The sequence below is a fragment of the Delphinus delphis genome, chromosome 10 (assembly GCF_949987515.2).
Source record: "Delphinus delphis chromosome 10, mDelDel1.2, whole genome shotgun sequence".
In the NCBI taxonomy this organism is placed as follows: Eukaryota; Metazoa; Chordata; class Mammalia; order Artiodactyla; family Delphinidae; genus Delphinus; species Delphinus delphis.
The window spans coordinates 85352816-85365362 of NC_082692.2; positions in this window are offsets into that span (position 1 = coordinate 85352816).

Here is a 12547-nt window from a genome sequence, read left to right on the forward strand (position 1 = left end):
TTTGTGACCACCTAAAGGGGTGGGATAGGGAGGGTGGGAGGGAGGGAGACGCAAGAGGGAGGAGACATGGGGATATATGTATAGGTATAGCTGACTCACTTTGTTATACAGCAAACTAACACACCATTGTAAAGCAATTATACTCCAATAAAGATGTTTAAAATAAAATAAAGAGCCATGTCAAGATTGCTTTTTAAGTGGCAGCCCACAGAAACGGGAAGGATGTGAGTCAGACTGTAGGTTTTCACAAGGTCTCTGTTAGCACATACCATGCCCTTACAGGAATTAGAAAAAGACATCCCTCCTCTGGGTGGATAACAAATTGGAAAAAGACACATTAGAAAAAGGATCCTCCTCTGGGTGGATGCAGTGAAGCATCAGCTGGATTTCCACAGCCCCTAGTTCCCATAGCTGAAAGCCGTTGGGAGGGTACAGCCTGGCCAGCTGTGTGCTACAGCCCCACGTCTTCACAACATAAGCTCTGCTTCTTGCTGTCTGGCCACAGAATTAAACTTTAATGAAGCAATAATAGGGAGTATGCATTCATGCTGTAAAATTCCTCCTTGAACTATTTGTGACACAAAGCTTATTTGGACATTCTAGTATTTGAGACACAAGGATAAAGGTATATAACCTTAAACTAAATTAAATCTTAAAGCTCTATCTTTTATTATGTTATAGCAGTGATCAACAAACAAAAGTCCATAAGCCACAGCAGCCAGGTTTTGTAAATAAACTTTTACTGGAGTAAACCCACACTTATTTATGTACGGTCTATGGATGCTTTCATTCTACAACTACAGAGTAGCTGTAATAGTCACCATACAGCTCACAAAGCTTCAAATATTTACTACCTGGTCCTTGAGAGGAAAAGTTTGCCAACCTCTGTATTAGATCACCAAATAGCGCTGTCTCCATCATACTATGTCAGCCTTTTGCCTAAATGTCCTTAATGAACTGCAATTTATTTATTTATTTGTTTTTTTAAACATCTTCATTGGAGTATAATTGCTTTACAATGGTGTGTTAGTTTCTGCTTTATAACAAAGTGAATCAGCTATACATATACACTGCAATTTAATGCTAATCCCACTGCATATAAAGATGAACTATATAATCAACAGTCATGTCCATCAGATCCTCTCTATATAAAACACCTTTTAAAATGATGATATTTTCCAATTTCAAATGCAGTTCAACCTCAAAGTTTCCATGAAACTAATTGGATTTCTATAAAACCAAAGATTAAGGAAGGCAGTAGCCATTAGGTTACTGAGCATCTCTTAGTAAAGAACTCCGGTCACAAATTCCTCCATAAAATCATGAAAGGGAAAACAGAAGCAGACTCACAGACAGAGAGAACAGACTTGTGGTTGCCAAGGGGGTTGGGAGGTGGAGAGGGAAGGAAAGGGAGTTTGGGATTAGTAGATACAAACTATTATATATGGAATGGATAAACAACAAAGTCCTACTATATCGCACAGGGAATTATATTCAATATCATGTGATAAACCATAATGGAAAAAAATATGAGAAAGAATGTATATATATGTATAACTGAATCGCTTTCCTGTACAGTAGAAATTAACGTTGTAAATCAAGTATACTTCAATAAAATAAATTTTAAAAAATCTTGGAAGGGAAAAATTTGTCTTTGCAAATGAGCTCATTCACTGCCTTTGTTAAGACAGAAAGCATTATGTAATTCAACTCCTTTTACCTGGCTGCTAGGACACTCACAGCTAAATTCAAGACTCATCTAAAGTAATTTGTCACTCCAATGTAACATATGCTAAACTATCTTTGCTCTGTTTTCTTTTTTAACTGTTTTGTTTTTATATCATGTTATATTGCCTTTATTCCTTTTTTGAAAGGAGGAAGTTTTATAAATCTTCTATTATCAAATCATCTTGGTCCAGTGTTCCTCCCACCAACAACAATTTCGTGTAGGGCAAGTACATGGGTTTCATGCCAACCAGATCACGGTTCAAACCTTAGCTCTGCCCCTTACTAGCACCATGCCCTTGAACAACTTATTTAACATCTTTGAGCCTCAGTTTCTTCACGTGTAAAATGAAACAGTAATACCTATCTTGCAACGTTGCCAGGACAATTAGAAAGAATATATGTAAAGTACCAATGAACTCTGCTTATACCATGTGTTCCTACTGTTACAGATTAAACTACAGGCCCCAAAATGGCATCACTTGTGCTAAAGCCCATGATACCAAACCTAGATTAAATACCTGACCTAACTGCAGTTTTCACCTTCCCCAGGAGTGTAATTTTTTATTTAAATTTTTTTAATTTTTCATTTTATAATTACATTTTATTGAAATATAGTTGATGTATAGTATTATGTTAGTTTCAGGTGTACCACTTAATGACTTGACATTTGCATATGTTATGAAATGATCACCATGGCAAGTCTAGCAACCATCTGTCCCCATAAAAGTTATTACAGATTATTTAGTTGCGAGGAGGAACCAAGATGGCGGAGTAGAAGTATGTGCTCTCACTCCCTCTTGCGAGAACACCAGAATCACAACTAGCTGCTGGACAGTCATCGACAGGAAGACACTGGAACTCACCAGAAAAGATATCCCACATCCAAAGACAAAGGAGAAGCCACAATGAGACAGTAGGAGGGGCACAATCACAGCAAAATCAAATCCCATAACTGTTGGGTGGGTGACTCACAGACTGGAGAACACTTATACCACAGAAGTCCACCCACTGGAGTGAAGGTTCTGAGCCCCATGTCAGGCTTCCCAACTTGGGGGTCCGGCAATGGGAGGAGGAATTCCTAGAGAATCTGACTTTGAAGTCTAGTGGGAAGTGACTGCAGGACTTCGACAGCACTGGGGGAAACAGAGACTCCACTCTTGGAGGGCACACACAAAGTAGTGTGCGCATCAGGACCCAGGGGAAGGAGCAGTGACCCCAGGGGAGACTGAACCAGACCTACCTGCTAGTGTTGGAGGGTCTCCTGCAGAGGTGGGGGGTGGCTGTGGCTCACCATGGGGACAACACTGGCAGCAGAAGTCCTGGGAAGTACTCCTTGGCGTGAGCCCTCCCAGAGTCTGCCATTAGCCTCACCAAAGAGCCCAGGTAGGCTCCAGTGTTGGGTTGCCTCAGGCCAAACAACCAACAGGGAGGGAACCCAGCCCCACCCATCAACAGTCAAGTGGAATAAGTTTTACTGAGCTCGGCCCACCAGAGCAACAGTCAGCTCTACCCACCACCAGTCCCTCCCATCAAGCCTCTTAGATAGCCTCATCCACCAGAGGACAGACAGCAGAAGCAAAAAGAACTACAATCCTGCAGCCTGTGGAACAAAAACCACATTCACAGAAAGATAGACAAGATGAAAAGGCACAAGGCTATATACCAGATGAAGGAACAAGATAAAACCCCAGAAAAACAACTAAATGAAGTGGAGATAGGCAACCTTCCAGAAAAAGAATCCAGAATAATGATAGTGAAGATGATCCAGGACCTCAGAAAAAGAATGGAGGCAAAGATGGAGAAGGTACAAGAAATGTTTAACAAAGACCTAGAAGAATTAAAGAACAAACAAACAGAGATGAACAATACAATAACTGAAATGAAAACTACACTAGAAGGAATCAATAGCAGAATAACTGAGGCAGAAGAACAGATAAGTGACCTGGAAGACAGAATGGTGGAATTCACTGCTGAGGAACAGAATAAAGAAAAAAGAATGAAAAGAAATGAAGATAGCCTAAGAGACCTCTGGGACAACATTAAACGCAACAACATTCGCATTATAGGGGTCCCAGAAGGAGAAGAGAAAGAGAAAGGACCAGAGAAAATAATTGAGATTATAGTTGAAAACTTCCCTAACATGGGAAAGGAAATAGCCACCCAATTCCAGGCAGCGTGGCAAGTCCCATACAGGATAAACCCAAGGAGAAATACGCCGAGACACATAGTAATCAAACTGGCAAAAATTAAAGACAAAGAAAAATTATTAAAAGCAGCTAGGGAAAAATGACAAATAACATACAAGGGAACTCCCATAAGGTTAACAGCTGATTTCTCAGCAGAAACTCTACAAGCCAGAAAGGAGTGGCATGATATACTTAAAGTGATGAAAGGGAAGAACCTACAACCAAGATTACTCTTGGTTGCAAGGATCTCATTCAGATTCGATGGAGAAATAAAAAGCTTTACAGACAAGCAAAAGCTAAGAATTCAGCACCACCAAACCAACTCTACAACAAATGCTAAAGGAACTTATCTAAATGGGAAACACAAGAGAAGAAAAGGACCTTCAAAAACAAACCCAAAACAATTAAGAAAATGGTCATAGGAACATACATATCGATAATTACCTTAAACGTGAATGGATTAAATGCTCCAATCAAAAGACACAGGCTTGCTGAATGGATACAAAAACAAGACCCATATATATGCTGCCTACAAGAGACCCACTTCAGACCTAGGGACACATACAGACTGAAAGTGAGGGGATGGAAGAAGATATTCCATGCAAATGGAAATCAAAAGAAAGCTGGAGTAGCTATACTCATATCAGATAAAATAGACTTTAAAATAAAGAATATTACAAGAGACAAGGAAGGACACTACAGAATGATCAAGGGATCAATCCAAGAAGAAGATATAACAATGATAAATATACATGCACCCAACATAGGAGCACCTCAATACATAAGGCAACTGCTAACAGCTATAAAAGAGGAAATCGATAGTAACACAAAAAGAGTGGGGGACTTTAACACCTCAGTTACACCAATGGACAGATCATCCAGACAGAAAATTAATAAGGATACACAAGCTTTAAATGACACAATACAGCAGATAGATTTAATTGATATTTATAGGACATTCCATCCAAAAACAGCAGACTACACTTTCTTCTCAAGTGTGCACGGAACATTCTCCAGGACAGATCACATCTGGGGTCACAAATCAAGCCTCAGTAAATATAAGAAAATGGAAATCATATCAAGCATCTTTTCTGACCACAACGCTACGAGATTAGAGATAATTACAGGGAAAAACACCGTAAAAAATACAAACACATGGAGGCTAAACAATACGTTACTAAATAACCAAGAGATCACTGAAGAAACCAAAGAGGAAATCAAAAAATACCTAGAGACAAATGACAATGAAAACACGATGATGCAAAACCTATGGGATGCAGCAAAAGCAGTTCTAAGAGGGAAGTTTATAGCTATACAAGCCTACCTCAAGAAACAAGAAAAATCTCAAGTAAACAATCTAATCTTACACCTAAAGGAACTAGAGAAAGAAGAACAAACAAAACCCAAAGTTAGCAGAAGGGAAGAAATCATAAAGATCAGAGCAGAAATAAATGAAACAAAGAAAACAATAGCAAAGATCAATAAAACTAAAAGCTAGTTCTTTGAGAAGATAAACAAAACTGATAAACCATTAGCCAAAAAAATCAAGAAAAGAGGGAGAGGCCTCAAATCAATAAAATTAGAAACGAAAAAGGAGAAGTTACAACGGACACCGCAAAAATACAAAGCATCCTAAAAGACTACTACAAGCAACTCTATGCCAATAAAATGGACGACCTGGAAGAAATGGACAAATTCTTAGAAAGGTATAACCTTCCAAGCCTGAACCAGGAAGAAACAGAAAGTATGAACAGACCAATCACAAGTAATGAAAATGAAACTGTGATGAAAAATCTTCCAACAAACAAAAGTCCAGGACCAGATGGCTTCACAGGTGAATTCTATCAAACATTTAGAGAAGAGCTAACACCCATCCTTCTCAAACTCTTCCAAAAAACTGCAGAGGAAGGAACACTCCCAAAGTCATTCTATGAGGCCACCATCACCCTGATACCAAAACCAGACAAAGATACTACAAAAAAAGAAAATTACAGACCAATATCACTGATGAATGTAGATGTAAAAATCATCAAGAAAATACTAGCAAACAGAATCTAACAACACATTAAAAGGATCATACACCATGATCAAGTGGGATTTATCCCAGGGATGCAAGGATTCTTCACTATACGCAAATCAATCAATGTGATACACCATATTAACAAATTAAAGAATAAAAGCCATATGATCATCTCAATAGATGCAGAAAAAGCTTTTGACAAAATTCAACACTGATTTATGAGAAAAACTATCCAGAAAGTGGGCCTAGAGGGAACCTACCTCAACATAATAAAGGCCATATATGACAAACCCCCAGCAAACATCATTCTCAATGGTGAAAAACTGAAAGCATTTCCTCTAAGATTAGGAACGAGACGAGGATGTCCACTCTCACCACTACTACTCAACATAGATTTGGAAGTCCTAGCCACAGCAATCAGAGAAGAAAAAGAAATAAAAGGAAGACAAATTGGAAAAGAAGAAGTAAAACTGTCACTGTTTGCAGATGACATGATACTATACTTGGAGATCCTAAAAATGCCACCAAAAAACTACTAGAGCTAATCAATGAATTTGGTAAAGCTGCAGGATACAAAATTAATGCACAGAAATCTCTTGCATTCCTATAAACTAACGATGAAAAATTTGAAAGACAAATTATGGAAACACTCCCATTTACCATTGCAACAAAAAAATAAAATACCTAGGAATAAACCTACCTTGGGAGACAAAAGACCTGTATGCAGAAAACTATAAGACACTGATGAAAGAAATTAAAGATGATACCAACAGGATATACCATGTTCTTGGACTGGAAGAATCAATATTGTGAAAATGACTATACTACCCAAAGCAATCTACAGATTCAATGCAATCCCTATCAAATTACCAATGGCATTTTTTACCGAGCTTGAACAAATCATCTTAAAATTTGTATGGAGACATAAAAGACCCCGAATAGCCAAAGCAGTCTTGAAGGAAAAAAACGGAGCTGAATCAGACTCCCTGACTTCAGACTATACTACAAAGCTACAGTAACCAAGACAATATGGTACTGGCACAAAAACAGAAACATAGATCAATGGAACAAGATAGAAAGCCCAGAGATAAACCCATGCACCTACGGTCAACTAATCTATGACAAAGGAGGCAAAGATATAAAATGGAGAGAAAACAGTCTCTTCAATAAGTGGTGCTGGGAAAACTGGACAGCTACATGTAAAAGAATGAAATTAGAACACTCCCTAACACCATACACAAAAACAAACTCAAAATGGATTCGAGACCTAAATGTAAGACCAGATACTATAAAACTCTTAGAGGAAAACATAGGAATAACACTCTTTGACATAAATCACAGCAAGATCTTTTTTGATCCACCTCCTAGAGTAATGGAAATAAAAACAAAAATAAACAAATGGGACCTAATGAAACTTAAAAGCTTTTGCACAGCAAAGGAAACCATAAACAAGAAGAAAAGACAACCCTCAGAATGGGAGAAAACATTTGCAAATGAATCAACGGACAAAGGATTAATCTCCAAAATATATAAACAGCTCATGCAGCTCAATATTAAAAACACAAACAACCCAATCCAAAAATGGGCAGAAGACCTAAATAGACATTTCTCCAAAGAAGATATACAGATAGCCAAGAAGCACATGAAAAGCTGCTCAACATCAGTAATTATTAGAGAAATGCAAATCAAAACTACAATGAGGTATCACCTCACGCCAGCTAGAATGGGCATCATCAGAAAATCTACAAACAACAAATGCTGGAGAGGGTGTGGAGAAAAGGGAATCCTCTTGCACTGTTGGTGGGAATGTAAACTGATACAGCCACTATGGAGAACAGTATGGAGGTTCCTTAAAAAACTAAAAATAGAACTACCATATGATCCAGCAATCGCACTACTGGTCACATACCCAGAGAAAACCATATTTCAAAAAGACACAGGTACCCCAATGTTCATTGCAGCACTATTTACAATAGCCAGATCATGGAAGCAACCTAAATGCCCATCGACAGACGAATGGATGAAGAAGTGGTGGTACATATATACAATGGAATATTACTCAGCCATAAAAAGGAATGAAATCGAGTCATTTGTTGAGACGTGGATGGACCTAGAGACTGTCATACAGAGTGAAGTACGTCAGAAAGAGAAAAGCAAATATTGTATATTAATGCATGTATGTGGAACCTAGAAAAATAGTACAGATGAACCGGTTTGCAGGGCAGAAGTTGAGACACACATGTAGAGAACATATGGACACCAAGGGGGGAAAACCGTGGTGGTGGGGGATGGTGGTGTGCTGAATTGGGTGATTGGGACTGACATGTATACACTGATGTGTGTAAAACTGATGACTAATAAGAACCTGCAGTATAAACAAACAAACAAACTAACAAACAACTAATACTAAACTTTCTTTGGGTTATTTGTATGGAAATATGTTAAAATAAATGTTTCAGACATTACATGAAATTTCTAAAAATCTTATATGTTCTGGTATAATGTTATGTCATAATTCTAGTTATTAGTTTAAAACGTATACCTCAAAAATAACTAAATTTCGGGCTTCCCTGGTGGCACAGTGGTTGGGAGTCCGCCTGCCGATGCGGGGGACACGGGTTCGTGCCCTGGTCCGGGAGGATCCCGCGTGCCGCGGAGCGGCTGGGCCCGTGGGCCATGTGCGCTGGGCCTGCGCGTCTGGAGCCTGTGCTCCGCGGCAGGAGAGGCCACGGCGGTGAGAGGCCCGCGTACCGCAAAAAAAAAAAAAAAAAGTAAAAAAAAAAAAAAAAAAAAAACCTAAATTTCCTTGTCAATTGCATTATTATGAACTTTCATCAAATCTTTAACCGTGGTCATTTTTAAGTGTTTTTTTATTTACAGACAGTTCTGGTTGTACTCTGATGCTTTTGCAAAAATTTTCCTATAAAAGGGTTTCATCTTCAAGGAATTCATGGAAAAGACTCTGACAAGTACAGGTTTCTGGTAACTGACTATATTGCTGGACTGAATGAATAAGCATTTTCAGAACTCTAATGGAAACCTGATGAACTCATAAAAGTGCTAACAAAAGATCAAGATGAAAGAAAATTAATTACATGGGACTGAGTGAACTGATGAGGATGATTATAATTTTTGTGACTTTCTGTTTGAATAAAAAAAAAAATCCCACAAGGACTGAGAGGGAAAAAATATACAAATCAATTTTCACTGCAAAGTAAAGGAGCTGTTACAGTGGAGGATTCCTGGACTGAATGTCAATATTATGACATAGTATGAGTGTGTTTCGCGTTTGGTAATTGCAACATTGTTGCTTTTGTTGTGGTCATCCATTTACAACGCTTGGTGTCAGTCTATTTATCTCTTGTGAAAATAAAATACAATGTGTGTGTATGAAAAATAAAGTTATTACAATATTATTGACCATACTCCTTATGCTGTATATTACATCCCTGTGACTTACTTATTTCATAACTGGAGGTTTGTACCTCTTCATCCTCTCACTTATTTCACCCATCTTCTCACCATCTTCAAATCTGGCAACCACCCATCTGTTCTCTGTATCTATGAGTCTGTTTTGTTTCATTTGTTTGTTTGCCTGATTGCTTGGTTTTTAGATTCCACATATAAGTGAGATCACATGGTATTTGTCTTTCTCTGTCTGACTCATTTCACTTAGCATAGTGTCCTTTAAACTATCCACATTGTCGCAAACATCAAAGGAAAGATCTTTTGCACATGAAGGAAACTATCAACAAAATGAAAAGGTCACCTACTGAATGGGAGAAGATATTTGCAAACGATATATCTGACAAGGGGTTTACACCCAAAGTATACAAAGAACTCATACAGCTCAATATCAAAAAAACAAAACAAAACAAAAAAACAACCTGATGAAAAAATGGGCAGAGGACCTGAATAGATATTCTTCCAAAGAGGACACACTGATATCCAACAGACACACGCAAAGATGCTCAACATCACTAATCGTCAGCGAAATGCAAATGCAGAGAAAAAACCACAATGAGATACCACCTCACACACATCAGAATGGCCATCACCAAAGAGGGCAAATAACAAGTTGGTGAGGATGTGGAGAAAAGGGAACCCTTTAGCAAAGTTGGTGGGAATGTAAATTGGTGCAGCCACTATGGAGAACAGGAGGATAAAGGGATACAATCTTAAATGAAGGTTACTAAAAAAATTAAAAGTACAACTGCCATATGATCCAGAATTTTAACTTCTGGATATTTACCTGAAGAAAACGAAAACACTAATTTGAAAAGATGTTTGCACTCCAATGTCGATTGCAGCGTTATTTACAATAGTCAAGGTATCAAAGCAACCTAACAGTCCATCAGTAGACATACAGATAAAGAAGATATGGTATGGGCTTCCCTGGTGGCGCAATGGTTGAGAGTCTGCCTGCCGATACAGGGGACACGGGTTCGTGCCCCGGTCCGGGAAGATCCCACATGCCGCGGAGCGGCTGGGCCCGTGAGCCATGGCTGCTGAGCCTGCGCGTCCGGAGCCCGTGCTCCGCAACGGGAGAGGTCACAACAGTGAGAGGCCCGCGTACCGCAAAAAAAAAAAAAGAAAAAGAAAGATATGGTATATACGTGTGTGTGTGTACGTGTGTGTGTGTCTGTGTGTGTGTGTGTGTGTGTGTGTGTAATGGAATATTACTCAGCCATTAAAAAAATGAAACCTAGCAATGTAATTTTAATTGTCCATCTGGAATTTTCTGGTGAGCACCAATGAGTTAATCTGTCACGTGGGCTCTCTCCATCCCCCCAAGGAAGAAGAGGTAATCGGTATTATGGACCCTCACCCTTCCCCTGAAAGGTGACCTGGCCTGAAACAATCCTTCTCTTTTGTAATAGCTTCCTTGTCCCACCCTCCTTCTGCTTATAAAAACCTTCTATTTTGTACAACCCCTCTAGAGCATCCTTACATTTATTAGATGGGATGTTACCTGATTCATGAATCATTAATAAAACCCATTAGATCTTCAAATTTACTTGGCTGAATTTTGTTTTTTTTAACGCTACCCAATATGCTTATAATATTTAACATTTATTAATTTTAATTTAAAACATGTAAATAGAACTTGAGATAGTTTTAAAATGGGATCACGTAGCCATTTGATGACTTTAGCATAATGTTCCAGGAGAACTTTCACACAGTGTCTTGGACAATAAAAAAACATTATTTTGTCATACCCAAATTTTATTAAAAGAATAGTATTATTCCTGCTTAACAACCAATAATATTTGTAATTTTCTTTGCAAATGTGTTCTAGAGGTAGCTTTGTTATCTGTCAGATAATCAGGATCACGAGAGGAGTTCTTAAAATTCTTTTCTCTGCATAATCATGTTTATGATCCTAATTTGATATTTGGCAAATGGAATAAACTGATAATTCACTCAAAACATTTTTTCCATATAACATTTAATAATTCATCTTTGAAATGGCATTGTTTATACCATTATAGCCTCAATTTACAACAGACTCTTCAAATTATATGGAGGCCAAATCAAAATATATCGGATACAAATCATGACTAAAATAACAACTATTATTCTGACAAGAATTTAGATAGGACTTAACTGAGAAATGAACAGAACAACACATTCATTAACTATATGGAGCTTATTACTTCTTATCCTAAAAACAACACAGAATTAAAATCAAAGATTAGTACAGACAGAAAAAAAATGGGAAAAATATGAAAGAAAACCAGAGCACATTTATTCCATTCAAACATCAGCTTTATTTGATTGCAAAGAGCTATGGAATAAATCAACCCGTCTAAAGTTATGTAACCCGAAAGGAAAATTTTTCTTTTTAGATGATCACAAATGGACCCCACGGAAGGAGAGGTTGTGTTTGACTAGTATTCGCTGCTCATCAATTTTAAATGTATAAGCACATGAAACATTAACATATAGACAGTTGGCTTCTTCTAGCCAGATCTGTGAGTAAGTCCTCAGACGAGGATGCAGTCCTGCTTGGATGGTGTCTTGCAGAGAGCGCAGGATGCAGAGTCCCACGTGACCAACCCCCAACCTTTGCCTGGAGACCATCAAGTTCTCTTCCCCTCCCAAGAAGATCTGGGGCCTTTCCTTTTCCCCTCAGTTTCTTGCCTTGGAATAAAACTTGGAGTTTCTTCCTGAGGTTGCAGAAGTGCTCTCCAGGCCAGGCCCAGCTCCTGAGATAGGACTGCCAGATTAAATGCAGGTCACCCAGTTACATTTGAATTTTGGAGCAACACCAACTAATTTTTTTTAGTGTAAGTATGTCCCACGAAAGATCTGGGATAAAATTATGCTAAAAAATTATTCATTGTTAATCTAAAATTCAAAGTTAATCGGGTATCTTGTGTTTTATGTGCAAAACCTGGACACCCTTGCTGGAGGGGACACGTTTTTTTTTTTTTTTTGGCGGTACGCGGGCCTCTCACTGTTGTGGCCTCTCCCGTTGCGGAGCACAGGCTCCGGACGCACAGGCTCAGCGGCCACGGCTCATGGGCCTAGCCGCTCTGCGGCATGTGGGATCTTCCTGGACCAGGGCACGAACCCGTGTCCCCTGCATCGACAGGCGGACTCTCAACCA